The 17521-nt window shown below is 31.1% G+C and overlaps 3 protein-coding genes across 4 annotated transcripts in view; 1 reads left to right on the plus strand and 2 right to left on the minus strand.

Annotated features, from left to right (window-relative positions):
• Nucleotides 1-17521, minus strand: part of LOC126880538 (uncharacterized) — a 391874-nt gene that overhangs the window by 324858 nt on the left and 49495 nt on the right. The gene's annotated exons all lie outside the window — the stretch shown is intronic.
• Nucleotides 1-17521, minus strand: part of LOC114338228 (polyamine-transporting ATPase 13A3-like) — a 161595-nt gene that overhangs the window by 114717 nt on the left and 29357 nt on the right. Inside the window, exon 1 of one of the 2 annotated variants that reach the window (XM_050644453.1) lies at nt 6850-7662. The exons of the other annotated variant lie outside the window; for it this stretch is intronic. The gene's annotated coding sequence lies outside the window, so the exon portion shown is untranslated. Of the gene's footprint in view, nt 1-6849; nt 7663-17521 lie in introns of those variants that run through there. 2 annotated transcript variants of the gene reach the window in all.
• LOC114338227 (uncharacterized) overlaps nt 1-17521 on the plus strand; it is a 212355-nt gene that overhangs the window by 55526 nt on the left and 139308 nt on the right. The gene's annotated exons all lie outside the window — the stretch shown is intronic.

The raw sequence follows: 17521 nt of genomic DNA on the forward strand, positions 1-17521 counted from the left end.
AAAAAACATGTGAATTAAAAAAAGGGGGCTAACTTCGTCCCTAATAATTGTTCTAGGACAATTGTTTTTCTTTCTAAATGTGTATAAAAATTCAGTTTTTCTAAATATGAAAAAATAATTTTTCTACGGGTAATGGTTAAAAAGTTATTCTAATTGTTTATAAGTAAGCCAAAAATCGATATGTTTTTGCAAAATAATTTTACACTGTTTAAAATTACTTTTTAAAATTTAGGGTATGATTTAAGCACCAGAAGTCTCAGCATTCCGTGTAATAAGAAGGTTCAAGTTAATTTTTACTTTAGTTATGAATATTTATAAAAACTCAAAATTTATTATTTATTTTGAAATTGTCTAAGCAACCAATAAGGATAGACATATTCAGCGAACGCCATATTAAATTTTTTTATACGATTTATGAGTTTCTTACTCTCAAATTTGTTTAAAATGCTTAACTTTTTGGTAATAGATGCAAAAAGCGAAAATTTACCGTTTTTTTATCTTCATTTGTTTATATCTGTGTATATCATCAAAATCGGCTGCAGGAAACATATAGGTTATTAATATAGATGTCCATACTACTCAAAAAAATTGGTTTCGGCTGGAGGGGGATGTGTCACGAGAAAAATCTTATTTCTCTGAACTATAATTAAACCGCCCTACCTTGTAGTATGAAAAAACACTAGATACCCAGTCATATTAAGGATTCCATATAACCAACTGATTTTAATTTCACCTGAATTTGCAATTCACACGGGTTTTGTTACATAAGTATTTCGATTATGAAATATTACTTAATCCATACAATTGACTCATCAGCAGTATTGAAATCCCACATAAAAATATAATAAATATATAAAACTGAAGGCGAAACAAAGGCACTTGCACTTTTAATAAATAAAATTTGCACTAAATTACTGCATTTGTAAATGTATTGACTTTTATTTTTATAATAACAGTAAGACAACAGTAAAGAGGAGAACAAACATATACAGTAGGAAAAATAAACGAATACCCATGAACGAACATATAAAACACGCTGTATTTTCCTGTCACCGTGTCATACAAAAAATTGGCCAGCGCAAGTACATGCAATAATTATTATTACATGTACTTGCGCTGGGTAATTTGCTTTGTGACACAGTGACAGGAAAATACAGCGTGTTTTATATGTTCGTTCATGGGTATTCTTTCATTTTTCCGACTGTATTTACTATTTTTTATAGAGGGCTAGAACTCCAAGAAATGAAAAAATTTATCTAAAATGTTAAAATTCAGACGAAATTCAGTGGCAACCGTTACACATTGAGAAAAGAAACTTAATTTTTATAGATGAATTGAAGATAAAATGTAAAGACCAACTTTTCAAATGCTTAAAAAATTTGGGACTGCAATTAAATGAAGAAAAATAAAAAATTATGGCATTAACACCCAACAACAGCCAGAAACCAGATAATTATCAATATCTTATTAATGTATTACCGAATTGGGCTTGCCTGTATAAATAAATGAAACATAGAAAAAAAAATTAACAATCTACAGAACAATTGTGGAACCTATTATAACTTATGGAGCAGAGTGTTGGCAACTCACCGGAAAGGAAAGAAAAAATACAGAAGTAGCAAAAATGGATTACTTACGTAGAGCATGCAGGGCATCTAGATTAGAACACGTACCAAATGAGGAAATAAGACGACGGACAAAAAGTGTATATTCATGTTATGAGGTTGTCAGAGGAAAGATGGCCAAAAAGAGCATTAAATTACACACCCATGAATAGAAGAAGAGGAAGGCCTGCAGAAACATGGAAGAAAGGCATAGAACAGTCTATGGCAGACAGAGCAATTGAAGAAAACGAATGGGTGGAAAGAAAACGATGGCGAGCTAAATGTGGGATGCAGAGGAGACTGTAGGAACCCCACTGCTTATATATTACACAAACTATATTGAGCTCATTGAGCTGATGGGAGGTTGTTTAAAATGGTTGTATTGCGTTATTTTACTAAATTAACAGCTTAACGTGCTTACCCGAGTTAACTCAGTTTTAAACCACGTTTCTATATTCGCTTAACCGAGTTAACTCGTGTTTAAAATATTTGTACGATATATAAGGCGCCTACGTGTTTTACCTCCTCTAGCGCTAAATAACGGTATCCCCACTTGCATGGGCGGCCATACCTATGGGAAGGGGGGGGCCGTGGCCCCCTAGCTTTTCGGGTGCTTTAAACTATATATGGTTATCCAAAGTATACGAAATGTAATCTGCAACATCTGCATGTCTGCCCCCCCCTAAAAATTTTTATATGGGTGCCCGTGCCCATTTGTATTTTCGTTTCTAATTTTAAACTTTCTACGATCGACTGCCGACTGGGGTGGGATCACGATGAGTAGAATTCTATTTTGCTGACGTCACGTTCTGCCCTGACTGTGACGTACCTCTGTGTGTAACCCCTTGTTTTAGAGTGTATATACTGTTAGCAAAATTTAACATTATTATACTTCAATAATTGCGATTTTCTTCTATTACTTGTATTATTTTGTATGTAAAAAGTTACGACCGAGTTAACTCGGGTGAGCGCATGAAGGTATTTGATATTTTATATTTTTCTAAAAAAATATGCGTTTTTTTAATTTAGATTATATCTAGTGACAATAGTCTTGTTCGTAGTTTATTTTAATGTAATAAAATAAATAGGTAATTTTTTGACGTATTTTTGCAAATAAATGTGTGCGTTAAGCGGTTAAAGGTTCCCATTTGCTTTTTAAGAAAACATGAGGGGGCATGGGCATAAAAACCCCTTTTCTGTATGCTGATTTAGGCACACATTATTTCGTACAACGACTGTCTTAAACACTCTTCTACCATGATTTAAATTCACATTCCTAATGAAAGAATAAAAAACATTTGTCAAACTCAATTGAAGCTTTGTAGGCCACATTGCTAGACAAAAAGACCAAATTTGGAACGCCACAATACAACATTGGAGACTTTATGAAGGTAAATGACCAAGAGGAAGACCACAGATATGAGATGGGTAAACAATATAAAAAAATAGCCAGAAAAAATTGGAAGTATGTTGCTCAGCATAGAGATCAATAGAAGGAATTGGGGGAGGTCTATAGGTAAACATAGACAATAGAAGGCTAAGAAGAAGAAGAATGAAACATCCATTTGTAAGCACATTTTCAGAGGTCTATTGTCAAGTATGATTTATTCCCTAAATTCAATTTCATTATATTATAATAATGTGCAATTGATGATTACATAATAGTAGTTATCATTTACTGATTTTGATTATTTGATATCTTACTTGAATTTAGTAGTGTGTAGTACACAATTGAAGTATAAACATGGTTTATTGTATGTTATTTAAATACCACAAACGTATCAGTGTTGTTTTTCTCATATTGCTTATTTATTGCATAACATTATGATATTTTTAACACATTGTCAGGGTCTTCACAACTTTAAGTTTATTTTTACACTATTGGCTAGATATTGGTTTAAAGTTATGTTTGTGGCATATCAGTTTGAAATATCTTTTAAAAATGGACTACACATTACGTATAGATCATATTTATCATGTCACGTATCACGTATCTAACAACATCGCCCAAGCCATTTTGACTAATTTTACAGAAGAGCGAAAGAACTACATTAATTTTATTATGTTTGAGTGTTTGCAAGTACAGTAATACCTCGAGTTACACTACCCCGACTTACGCGAACCCAGAGTTACACGATTTTCAAATCTTGTCGAATTGTTATTTGACATGCGATTTTAAAATCTTGTCGATTCATTATTTAAGCGCCACACCACACAATCGTTTAGTTATCGACGAGATAGAATTAGGTATGTACCACCCACACACTATTGCTCATTCAATGTATTATACATGTTTGGTATACATGTTTGGACTTTTCACACGGAATCAGCGATTTTATTTTGTATTAGGTATTTCTTATCTACAGTTTTGTCTAATGGAGTGAGTGTTGGTTACTTTTATAAAGGGATTTTTTGTTTTATATCTAAGAAGACTTGAAAGAGTAATAATGTCATCCAAACATATGTACATATATACGAAATTATACCCTGACTTACGTGAATTCGACTTACGCGATGATCGCTCAGTCCCACCAATCGCGTAAGTTCAGGGTATTACTGTAATGTTTAAATAAAACTTAGATACTTAAAAACTACTTCACAACACTCTCAAAAATCTTCTTCCTCTTTATAAGCAATTGTGCTTGTTAAGCGACTTTGTATAAGCAACTCTCAAAAATAATAAAGTTAATATAGTTTTTTCCTCTTGTGTAAAATTAATCAAAATGACTTGGACGGTATTGTTAGATAAGTGACGATATTGACAATTGCGATAATATGGTTATGTGTAACTATCAAACAGTTGCCACCACTTTTGTAGCTGTCTTCCCCTTTTATAGTGTACTGATTAATAATATGAATATAAAAATATAGGATAGGTAATACTGGAAAAACTTGTTGCAACTTATTGCAAGACTTGATATTTTCTATTTAACCCTTTCAGAGTTTATGTTGGCAGAGATAAAAATTTAAAACTTGGAGGTTGAAATATATGGTTTTTTTAAGATCTATAAACAACAAATTTCGCCCAAACACATTATTATGCCTAGTACAATGTACAGAGACAATGTTCGTTGAGACCATGGACCTATAAATAAAGATAGGTCTTTATTTATAGGTCTTTATTTATAAGTCCATGGTTGAGACGGTCACAGTGATTCAACATAAATGGAAATTAACTATCATTGGGGCTTAAAAGTTGATGTTCGTTTAAAGGAACATGGTGACTGAAAGGGTTAAGGGGAAAACATCTTTGTGTATAGTTATTACTTATGAATAAATAAATGAAAGCTTCGGCATACTGCTTAGAGTATTACAAAAGATAAAAACGAAGAATTTATACATAGTTTATTAGAAACAGCTCAAAATTTGTATTCATTTTCACATAGTCCACCTAGTCATCGAATTAAACTTACTCACGAATCTGAATGCACCCTTTTCAATTCGAGTAAATAGATCTATCCTGGAGAACAATGTAAGGAAAAGTTTGTTTCAAAAAACATGATGTTGATTTCATGAACCAAAACTACGTTCTGGTTTAATTCCACCACTAGGTGCACCACACAAGCAACCTCCAGGGTATAGTTAATAATATATGACCATACAGTACGAAGCCTATCCTATGGAACTCCAATATAAAAAGGGAAAACTAATAAAGTCAATCATGTTCTATAAAGTTGTTAAAAATGTTAATACAGTCGAACCCCTTTATTGGAATAGCCTTCGTGCCAAACACAAGTATTCTTATAAGCGGCATATTCTAATAACCGATCACTGATGACAGGTAGAAACGTTTCGGCACGTCAAATTTCTATTCCTTAAACCAGAATATTCCTTTAACTGGTATTCTAATAAGCAGGTTCGACTGTAATAAAAAAGATTGTCTCCTTTAATGGCAAAAAAGTGAATTTCAAAAACTATGCTATCTACAAGTAACCCATTAAAAAAATTAATAAACAATTAATGTTTCATAACATGCTGGCCATAAAATTGATAAAGTTAATATATAAGTAGTCTTTAATGTGTTCGGAACTTGCAAAAACCTAAATTGCGAAATCTTCTTTAATTTTTTTAAAGGAATGATGTTGTCCTTTTAAGGTGGCGATGCGAGCCATGTATATTATATGGTTCATAGAAGATAGTTGTCATTTTGTTAGCTTTAATACCTGTTATCTGTAATTTTTTTTAACCATATCATTATAGTTACCATTTTTCACAATTCGATGTTATTTCAAGATAAAGGGCTTTGTTCTGCTGAATGTTTGCTTATTTAGTACTTATAAAATATTGCTATCATATAAATACACCAGTTCCAGAGTGCAACAAGTCAAAAATCATTAGTTATGAGAAAACACGGTAACAATAATTCATATTGTTATAAATACTTTCGAACTAAAATAATTACCATTTTTTGACAAATTATATTTGTGACATCTTCACATAACATTATTCTAGAGTGGATACCTGTTGGAACTAGTATATGGTCGGTGATGTGACAATACCTCCTATCTGCTTTTAAACGATTTTTGTAGGAGCTTTGAAAAACCTTTTTTAGGGTCACCTCCTGTTTTCGTATGATATTTTTTTACTTGTTTTGTAGGCAACTAATAATGAATTTACTACAAAACAAGTCAAAAAATATCATACGAAAACAGGAGGGGACCCTAAAAAAGGTTTTTCGTCGCTCCTACAAAAATCATGTAAAAGCATATAGGAGGTACTGTCACATCACCGACGATATACCTATTGGTTCTGTCTGTATCTGCTTTAGGCCTGCTGCCTTTCTAGCTAGGTGGTCAGCAATGAGGTTGCCTTTATTTTCATTGTATATATTGGTTATTGAAGCACTTTCCAATAGGGCTTTTCATTGATTGTCATTTGTTTCGAGCTTCTGTCATGTGTCACATAATATTAATATATCTACATCATACGTCTTTGGCTTGTATCATTGGTATAATATAGCAATAACGTATGACGTAGATATATTAATATTATGTGACACATGACAAGCTCCAAACAAATGACTGTGAATGAAAAGCCCTATAATTAAGACCTTGGCTGCGTTACAGGATAAATAAACCAAATGGGGTATACAGTAAATATATGCTTCGTAATGCAACCAACGTAAGTTTATAAATATCTCTAAACGCAGCCAAGGTGTTAACTCCAAATCACTTAAATTCAGACTCGCTACTCTTTGGAACTGGTGTATGGATAATAAGGTTTTAAAATAAAAGGTAATACTTACATCAATATTAAAATTCAACCAAGGGGAAATGGATATCAAGTAAATGTCACATATCCATGATACAGTTCTCCACCAAACAGATGTCAGTCTCCAGGATCATTCTTTGCTCGATATCCAATGCTAGAGGTCACAAAGGCAGATTCCACATTGTGCATCTTATTCGTGCAAATCCCAGAAATTTTGTTCAAGTTTATAGTACAAAAGACCTTTATAAATTCATTAAAATCACTTGTATACATAATAGTTGAATATAAATACATTTAATACCAAATGGCGAATCCTAGAAAATGTTGCACCAATTTGAGTTTTCTTTAATTTAAACAATTAGTCACACAAGCGTTTTTCTTGGAAATGACGTCACAGTTTTATAGAAAAAGTCCAAAAAAAGACTAACCTCACTTTATTCACAAATTTAGTTAATTGGAAAAATTTAATTTATTAGCAGTCTTAGAGCTTCTAATAATCAAATTTAACGTGGACATTTTATAAATCTTCATTTTAGTAACAAATTTAAATAATCACGAGGTTTTCTTATGCTGATTTTCGCTAACGTCGCGGCCAAAGCCAAATCACTTCTCTGGACCGTATTCAATATCTGGATTTTTTTTCTTTAAGACGAATTTTGGATCGTCTCATCGAATATTTTCGGAATTAACAATGAGATATCTTTGAAATAAATATGTCACCAAATAATTAAATTTAGATCACACCCTCGCAGAACGATTTTTATGACACTGCGAGGAGTGCGAGGTTTTTTCAAATTCGCGCAAGTTCAGTTCACAGAAAATCGGGTAGGGTTGTAGAGGTGGAGCTTGCCAAGGTAATGTTTAGAGAGGTGAGAGATAACGAACTGGAACTGTCTTCGATTGGATTGTAGAATTGCCCCAAAAACACAAATTACTTAAAAATATTTAAATTAAACAAATTGATAATTAAGTTGATATACAAATTGATATACAGAGTGGACCAAACAAAAGTATTCACCTCGATATTTGGCAGTATTTATTAGATTTTAAGAAAATAAAAAATAGGTCAATTTTTGATCTAAGGGGGACACATTTTTACGGTACAGTTCAATTCTCTATTCATTAATATCAACATTGACATAAACATTTATACAGAGTGTCCAAGAAAAATTATTTTGAATTAAATTAATTGACACAAAAAGAAGAATGTATGTAGTTTATTTAATTCAAAATACATTCTACTGCTGTCACAAAACAGAAAAAAATGTTTTTCGATAAATAAACACTGTTTTTCGCTCAATTTCAATGTTCAAGCTTCCACCCATCTTGCCTCTTTAGGTTGAATATTGAATTTAAGCAACAAACAATGTTAATTTATCAAATAAACATTTTTTTATGTTTTTTGTCAGCAACAGAATGTTTCTTAAGTTAAATAAATTACATACATTCTTCTTTTTGTGTCAATTAATTAAATTTAAAATAATTTTTCTTGGACACCCTGTATAAATGTTTATGTCATTGTTGATATTACTGAATAGAGAATTGAATAACCTTTCAAATGAGCTATCACACGACCCCTATTCCCTATTTAAAAATACGGGGTGGGGGAAGTGGAAGGGAGGGAGTTGACAAGTGACAGATGTTTGTACCGTAAAAATGTGTCCCCCTTGGATCAAAAATTGACCTGTTTTTTTATTTTTTTTAAATATAATAAATACTGCCAAATATCGAGAGGGATACTTTTGTTTGGCCCACTCTGTATAAATTGATATACAAATTGTAATAAATATTAAGCATTGTTCTAAAGTAAAGTGAGAGTTTAATAAATAAGCTTTTGTAGGGTTCTATAGTTTCCCTACGGTTATTTCTTTCTGACGTTATATCTTATTATTATTATTTTTTTCTGGTTATGATCAATTCAATTATCATTCTGATAAGTTATGTAATATGTAGATTATTGAATATCGTTTAAAGATATTTTTAGTTTGATATTTTGTCTGTTATCTATAAATTGGTTGCAATGAAAAATTTGTAATTTGTAAAAATTAATTGTGTTGTATTCAACAAATCACATAAATTACTGATACATTTAGTTGTATGTAATCCATGTAATTATACGTAGGGCTTTTCATCGACTGTCAATTGTTTCGAGCTTCTGTCATGTGTCACATAATATTAATATATCTACGTCATACGTCGTTGGTTTGTATTTGTATTATTGTAGATACCAATAACGTATGACGTAGATATATTAATATTATGTGACACATGACAGAAGCTCGAAACAAATGACTGTGAACTTTTTCTCATGATCATCTTTCAGTGCGTCACAGTTTTTCGATTTCTTTCTAACGCATTAAATTGTATGTGACAGAAAAAAACGCACGTCTCTGATTACAGACATTTACAACATTTATTCTAGTTATTCTAGTTGTCGATAGATGGCGCCATAATAAAAAAAATATATTTTTTAATTAGATAATAATATTACAAATATAATCTGTATAATTTATAAGACTATACAAATCAAAGAAAATGCCATTTTATAAATGCAAGAAACACATTTGATTTGTTTTTATTCCAAATTGAAAATAAAATGTGACAACTGTCAGATTTAACTAAAATGTCATGTTAGAATAAATGTCATAAATGTGTATTATCACGGACTTAACCCTTTTTCCCATCATTTGTTACGTACTGAAAAATGCTCATGAAAAGGACAATATCTGTTGAAGTGTAATTTTTGTATTAGTACTTCTGGCAAACTCTGTCGATTTTGGCGCTGGTATCGCGGTAAAATGTTAAAATATGGTCACTGAACTGTGGCAATCTTTTTAGTTAGTAATATTAATTTTTTGCTCTGATGAGATGTCGACAAAAATATTAGTAGGTACATTTGAATGTTGAGAGGTGACTTATAAAATAACTTATATAATAATATTTGAGGTATCCTCCTATTCAAAAAGGTCCGGAACATTGTTTAAATAATCAAAATGTCAAAAAATGAAGGAAATATTCGATTTTTTCTCGGTTTTCTGAGTATACCTTTAGAAGTATTTATTTCCGAGAAAAGTTGCACTGACATAAAAGTTGCGTAATTAAATTTCCTACAATAAAGGATTAGTTAAAAATTTTAAAAATTGTCACCCCTGTTGCAAAATAGCAATAATTACGAAAAAAACATAAAGAACAAGTATTCACATTTTACGTTTTTCAACCATTTATGCTACACTTAGGACCTTCATATTTCACCCACAAAAACTATATGACATAATAAAACAATACTGTAAATTTCATTAAAATCGGTCCAACAGATTTTGCAAAATAAATTTTGCAATCCAGCTTTCGCAAAAAAATTCATTTTTTCAAAATGTTGCAGTACTAAAAATAACGCAGACAGCAAGTTGATTTTTTTCACTTATAGAAGAATACTGTAACTTTTATTTGCAATTTTTAAAATTAAAATCGGTTAACTACCACGACGTCAGGAATTTTTTTAAATAAACATTAATTTTTGGCGCTACGCGTAGGACAGCGGATACGTTTGCTCTGATTGGGCATTCCAATAACCTTTGATAATGATTGATAAATTTTAATTTTTAGTACATTTCGATATAAATAAATAGATTTGTTTATTGCAAAATAGAAACACATTACTCTGTCCTTTGAAATAACACTTTTTAAGCAAAAACTTTCTTTGTCAACATATTTTAACTTAGAGAATAAAAGTTTATTATTTTTAAACATATGCAATTGTTGAAACAATATTTCACAAGCAATAATCAAATTAGTTTAATTTTTGTGGAATTAAAATATTAAAATACAACAAAATATAGAGTAAGAAAATAATATACATATTAGATAAAGATTGGAAGACATTTTGGTGGAAATCAACTTGTGTGAATCGAACACCGCTGTCCTGCGCGTAACACCAAAAATTAATGCTTATTTAAAAAAAATCCTGACGCCGTGGTAGTTAACCGATTTTAATTTTGCAAATTGCAAATGAAAGGTACAGTATTTTTATATAAATATGTAAAAATAATTTCAACTTGCTATCTGCTCTATTTTCAGTCCTGCAACATTTTGAAAAAATGAACTTTTTTGCGAAAGCTGGATTGCAAAATTTATTTTGCAAAATCTCTTGGAACCGATCTTAATGAAATATACAGTATTGTTTTATTATATCATAAAGTTTTTCTGGGTAAAATATAAAGGTCCTAAGTGTAGCATAGATGGTTGAAAAACGTAACATGCGAATACTTGTTTTTTTTATGGTTTTTTTTCGCAATTATTGCTATTTTGCAACAAGGGTGACAATTTTTATCCAATCCTATATTGTAGGAAATTTAATTACGCAACTTTTATGTTAGTGCAACTTTTCTCGAAATTGAATAGTTTTAAAGTTATAATCAAAAAACCAAGAAATAAATCGAATTTTTCCTTCATTTTTTGACATTTTGATTATTTAAACAATGTTCCGGACCTTTTTGAGTGGGAGGACCAATTATTATTATATGAGTTATTTTCAAGCAAAATTCTGCAAAAAATATGAGTCACCTCTCAACGTCCATCTCAAAACAGATGCGTCCTTAATAGGGCTTTTCATTCACAGTCATTTGTTTCGAGCTTCTGTCAAATGTCGTATAATCTGTGTATAGTAATATTATACACAGGCTATACAACATATGACAGAAGCTCGAAACAAATGACAATCGATGAAAAGCCCTATGGTTAAATTTTAATTTCTACTAAAACTGACTGGAAGTTCGACAACCAAGCATACGTTCTACGTGCTCATAGCAAAAAAATATTAATTATTGTAACTTACAGCACAGTCTTATAGTAGGGGAGCCAGGGACGTTAAATGCAGTTAATAAAGTGAATGAAGAAGTTTTCCATATTTTAGTGGGGAGGGGGGGGGGGGGGGGGGGGGGAGGGGTCGAAGTAGAAATTTTCAAAAATCAACAAACTGACCAAAATTGAATCTAAGGACCTACTACTTAATGGGAAAAGACAGAGGACCCTCAGTATTCTATTGTCCTGAACCTGATCATGGACAAAATAATAAAAAAAGTAAAAACCAAAAAAGGATAAAGCGATTAATATAACTGCCAGACAATTTAATATGTTAAGTTCCCCAAAAAAGACAAAATGCATGGTTATAACAGCAAATCTACCAACTTGTAAATTAGAGCTGGAGGATCAAATAATAAAACAAACGATGAAGTTTAAATATCTAGGCATCACAGAATTTAGCTGCGGAAAGCTCGAAGCAAAAGTGGAATATCAAGTGCATAGAGCAAATAGAGCCGCATGGTATTGCTTGAATGAAACAATATGGATAAATAAATATATCGGGAAAAATGAAAGGCAGAATTTACAAAACAATTATCAGACCAGTAATGACAAACGTGGCAGAAACACGACCTGATAAAAGATGGTGTATAGGAATGGAAGGGCAGCAAAGTATGATAAATGTGCAGTCGCTCGAGCGTTATGGGGACCCATTGGGTTGTGAAGAGTAGGTCCTAAAACCAAAAAAAGTTAAGTAAAGTTTTCCATTTTAGCGGGCGCTTGCCATTTTTTAATTTAATCTTCCATTTCCAACAATCGTTTTTTCCGATTAAAACGCCATCTATCCATAATTCGAAAAAATGTTTCGAATAAAAGTTACTTATTTTTACGTAAGGAATCCAAATCTGTAATAAAAAATGGGGGCTCATATTTAAGATTTTAAAGTGACCCCCCCGCCCCACCTCCGTGGGGGGTCGTGTTTGGTGCCATTCGATAGATTTTTCTAAAATATTAAATAAGTGTATTTTACAGTTTTTCGATCTGATGTTTATTTCGCGAAATATCGCGAGATTCGTATTTAAAATAATAAATTTACCCCCACCCCTCTCCCTGGGAAGTCGTGTTTGGTATCATTCGATAGATTTTTAAAAAATATTGAATACATATTTTTTAGTTTTTCGATCTATCATTTATTTCGCGAAATATTCGCTTTTTTCTTGTGAAATTTTGCGACTCACCCATTTCCTTACGCCCGGCTCAAATCGTCAGATTTTTGAAATATACACTCTTTTGCATGTACTTAACTTACCTTATCTTAATCTGACAATTTCGAGTTTTTTTAAGGATAGATTATTTTTTTCGGGCCCCTTTTAACGAACTCCCCTGTGTTAAGAGCCAATATATGGTAGAGGTACATCTGCAGGGTACCAGGTTTCTCCCCATATGATAATCTGACGCGCTCGAGTAACTGCAAAAATCCCCGCTTGGGCTCCCCTACCAGAAGTGATAAAACGAACAAAAAACAACAAGGAAGCAGGTCCTGATCAAGTTTCTGATACTACTCTAATGGCGGAATGTCTTGAGGATTTCAAATCCAAATGGTTGACAGACAGAGAGGTATATGTCGGTGTAACAACATGCTGCAAGTAATAATACAAGTAAGAATACACGTAGAAGGAGTCATGGAAGAAGACGTATCTCCTGGTTAAATAGTTGTAGAGCTTGGTTTAACTGTTCTGCTGTTGATCTGTTTAGAGCAGCGGTATCGAAAGTGGGAATTACCGTAATGATTGCCCATATTTTAAGAGGAGATGGTTCATAAAGAAGAAGAAGAAACATAGAACACAATAGTTAGGACATTGTGTATGAGTACCTACATATGTTATTAGATAAAATTTCAATGTGAAACAGTGACTGTTGTATAAAAAAAAATCAAATACAAGCAGATAAAACAACAAATATAAACCAAGATAAATAAAAAACAGTTAAACGGTCTGTTGTGTGTAATGTACGCCTCAAGATTAACGGCAAGAGAAGACAGACAAGTAAACCTTTTTGAAAGAAAGTAGGTAATAAAACAACTTTTGGAATCTAAGGTAATAAACGAGAATGAGTCAAGTTCTTGGATGAATGATGAAATAATCATATGGATAAAATAAAAAAGAGAAAACGTCGACGGTACTAAAATCATCAAGATTAAGATGCTGCGAGCATATATATGACGCGGAAGGAAAAGTAAGATAGACAGAACATATAGAGTAAAATTAAAAGAAAAATGGAGGTACAAAACATAAAAAATATGGTGAACCCAACAAAATGGAGATAAATTGCGAAATGACACTAAAAATTGTAAAAGACAAAGTAAAAAAAGAAAAGAAATGAAAGAAATAAACTTAAGAATAGTCGACTTGTCTTAAATATTATTAGTCCAGGCTGTATCGTCGCCCCGTTAGCTAAATTGTTCGATTCGATTTTTTTGCACAAACTTACTAAAAAAGAGGTTCTTATAACAAATCCACAGGTTGCCAGGCGGTACCGTGGTCGAAAAATTGATTAAACATTTTTTTAAACAAATTCACACAAATAATTTTTTCACTTCGAACAAATTATTTTTTAATCATTTGGGTTAAATATGATTACATAATATACATATACTCTGGGCTAATTAGCAAAATACAAGGAAAAGTTATTTACCAGCAATTTTATTGCTGGAATCAATTCTTATGATTGTATATATTAATAATATAGGTATGCAAAGTCCGCAGATAGTGTGCTCCTTTTTTTATAAACAAAATGGCTCCCGAAAATCGTGTTTTTTTTTCAAGTTTTGCTCTATAACTCCAAAGATTTTAACTTTACACCAAAAAGGCTCAAATAAAAATTCACCGTTAATAAATTCTGCATAGAAGCGTGTTTTTCCTGATTTTCTTCGATGAAAATTTTCCCCGGAAAATGCGGGTTTTTCCAACAAAATCTTTAATATTCAACTAAAATTTTAGATAAGTAATTGTTTATCAATAATTAAATAACTTGGTAATATAAAAGCCCTTTTCGTATAGATTATAATTCCAGAAGCCGATGGAAACTGAATGAACAGTTTAGCAACAATTGAATTGTTGATTAAAAATGTACGGTCGCTGTAATAACCACAATAATTACGATACATAAGAATAACTATGATTTTTCAATAAAAAGACACTGTACCTATCTAATGTACTTTACAGAATTGAAAAAATTGGACTATTTAAACGGACTTAGGAATATTTAAAAATTATAAACAATTTTTTGGCTTATAAACAAACAGAATGTCTCGGGAAATATTAAATTAAAATAAATCGTGAAAACGGTATTGGAAAAAAAGCGGCAGGACGCTACTTTTAAAAGAAAAAATGTTTAATTGTGATGAGTGGTTCCTGAGATACAACCGGTCAAAGTTGACCGGCATTTGCGGCAAAGATATAAACAATAGGATCATAATTTTTGAACTATCACATTTTTATTTTTGTCCTCTTTCTCCACACCAATTTTCATATCTTTAAAATACTCATAACATATATTATTATAATAAAAACTATCGATATTACGAGTGAAAATTGCCAAAACTAGCAAAATCCCAATCAAAAATTAGGTTGGAGAAAATGTAATTTCAAAGTTCAAAATCGGTATAAGTTAAAAAAATGCATTTTCTCGGCTTCCCATGGAGCAATTTTCTTCATTCTTTTTTTGTTCCCAAGTAACTCGAGTAGAGCCATCTAACTAACGCATTATTAAATGCCCAACTTGCTTTTGTTCTGTTATAATAGATTAATTTATTTATAAGAAAAGAAAACTTCATATTTTTTCCAGTTGTAGACTTTTTAGATAAACTTACTATCTATAAGTGTACCTTTTAACGTTAAAAACACAAGTATCGGCTTCTGGAATTATAATCTACACGAAAAGTGCTATTATATTATCAAGTTATCTAAAATTTTAGTTAAAAATTAAACATTTTGTAGGAAAAACCCGCATTTTCCGGGGAAAATTTTCGTCGAAGTAAATCGGGAAAAACACGCCTCTATGCAGAATTTAATTACGGTGAATTTTTATTTGGGTGTTTTTGGTGTAAAGTTAAAATCTTTGGAGTTATAGAGCAAAAATTGAAAAAAACACGATTTTCGGGCGCCATTTTGTTTATAAAAACGGTAGCACACTATCTCCGGACTTTGCATACATATATTATTAATATATACAATCAAAAGATTCGATTCCAGCAATAAAATTGCTGGTAAATAACTTTTCCCCAAAATGGCCTATTTTCCGATAATCTGCCCAGACTAATAATGAAAGTCAGAAAGTGACCAAATCAAAGTTTAAAGCCCACTCTACAAGATCCTGAAAAAACTTTTGTCATTATTTTATCACTAAGCTGTTATTTTTAATTATTAACAATGAGCGTTAAGAGCGTATTAGGCGGCCGTCAATGGTGAGTACGAAAGGGATGCACCATTCCGGCCGTCCAATGGTACATTTCACTCGCACTCACATTGACGACCGCCTAGCGCTCATTGTTGATAATTAAAAATAACATCTTAGTAATAAAATAATGACAAACATTTCTTCAGGATCTTGTAAAGGAAAAAAAAATATCCTGTTGGTGACACATCCCCCTCCAGCCGAAACCAAATTTTTTGAGTAGTATGGACATCTATATTAATAACCTATATGTTTCCTGCAGCCGATTTTGATGATATACATAGTTATAAACAAATGAACATCAAAAATCGGTAAATTTTTGCTTTTTTCGGCTATAACCAAAAAGTTAAGTATTTTAAACAAATTTGAGAGTGAGAGACTCATAAATCGTATAAAATACTTCAATATGGCGTTCTCTGAATATGTCAATCCTTATTGGTTGCTTAGAAAATTGCAAAATCATCATAAATTTTGAGTTTTGATAAATATTCATAACTTATGTAAAAAATAACTTAAAACGTTCTTATTAAACGGAATGCTGAAACTTCTGGTGCTTAAATCATACCCTTAATTTCAAAGCAATTGGTCAAATAGTTTAAAATGTATTTAATTTGTTTATCCCAAATTAATTTTTTTTGCAACGCTATAAGTCAGAAAATGATGAAGTTACACTAATACTTTGGATAGTTTATGAAAGAAGAAGATTTATACTATTAATTTAATTAAAAAGAAATGACAAAAAATAATTCTAAATACTGCAAAATTATTTTGCAAAAACATGTGAATTAAAAAAAGGGGGACTAACTTCGTCCCTAATTGTCCTAGGACAATTATTTTTCTTTCTAAATGTGTATAAAAATTCAGTAGGTATTTATAAATATGAAAAAATAATTTTTCTACGGGTAACGGTTAAAAAGTTATTCTAATTGTTTATAAATAAGCAAAAAATCGACGTGTTTTTGCAAAATAATTTTACACTGTTTAAAATTACTTTTGTCATTTTTTTTTTAAATTAATTCAATAGTATAAATGTTCGTCTTTCATAAACTGTTAGAAGTCTTCCTGTAACCTCATAATTTTCTGACTTATAGTGTTGCAAAAAAAATGAATTTGGGATAAACAAATTAAATAACTTTTTAAACTATTTGACCAATTGCTTTGAAATTTAAAATGTAATTTAAGCACCAGAAGTTTCAGCAATTCGTGTAATAAGAAGGTTTTAAGTTAATTTTTACATAAGTTATGAATATTTATAAAAACTCGAAATTTATGATTTATTTTGCAATTTTCTAAGCAACCAATAAGGATAGATATATTCAGCGAACGCCTTATTGAAATTTTTTAGACGATTTATGAGTTTCTTACTCTTTTGGTTATAGACGAAAAAAAGCGAAAATTTACCGTTTTTTGATCTTCATTTGTTTATAACTATGTATATCATCAAAATCGGATGC

Source organism: Diabrotica virgifera, chromosome 2 (assembly GCF_917563875.1).
Source record: "Diabrotica virgifera virgifera chromosome 2, PGI_DIABVI_V3a".
Lineage (NCBI taxonomy): Eukaryota > Metazoa > Arthropoda > Insecta > Coleoptera > Chrysomelidae > Diabrotica > Diabrotica virgifera.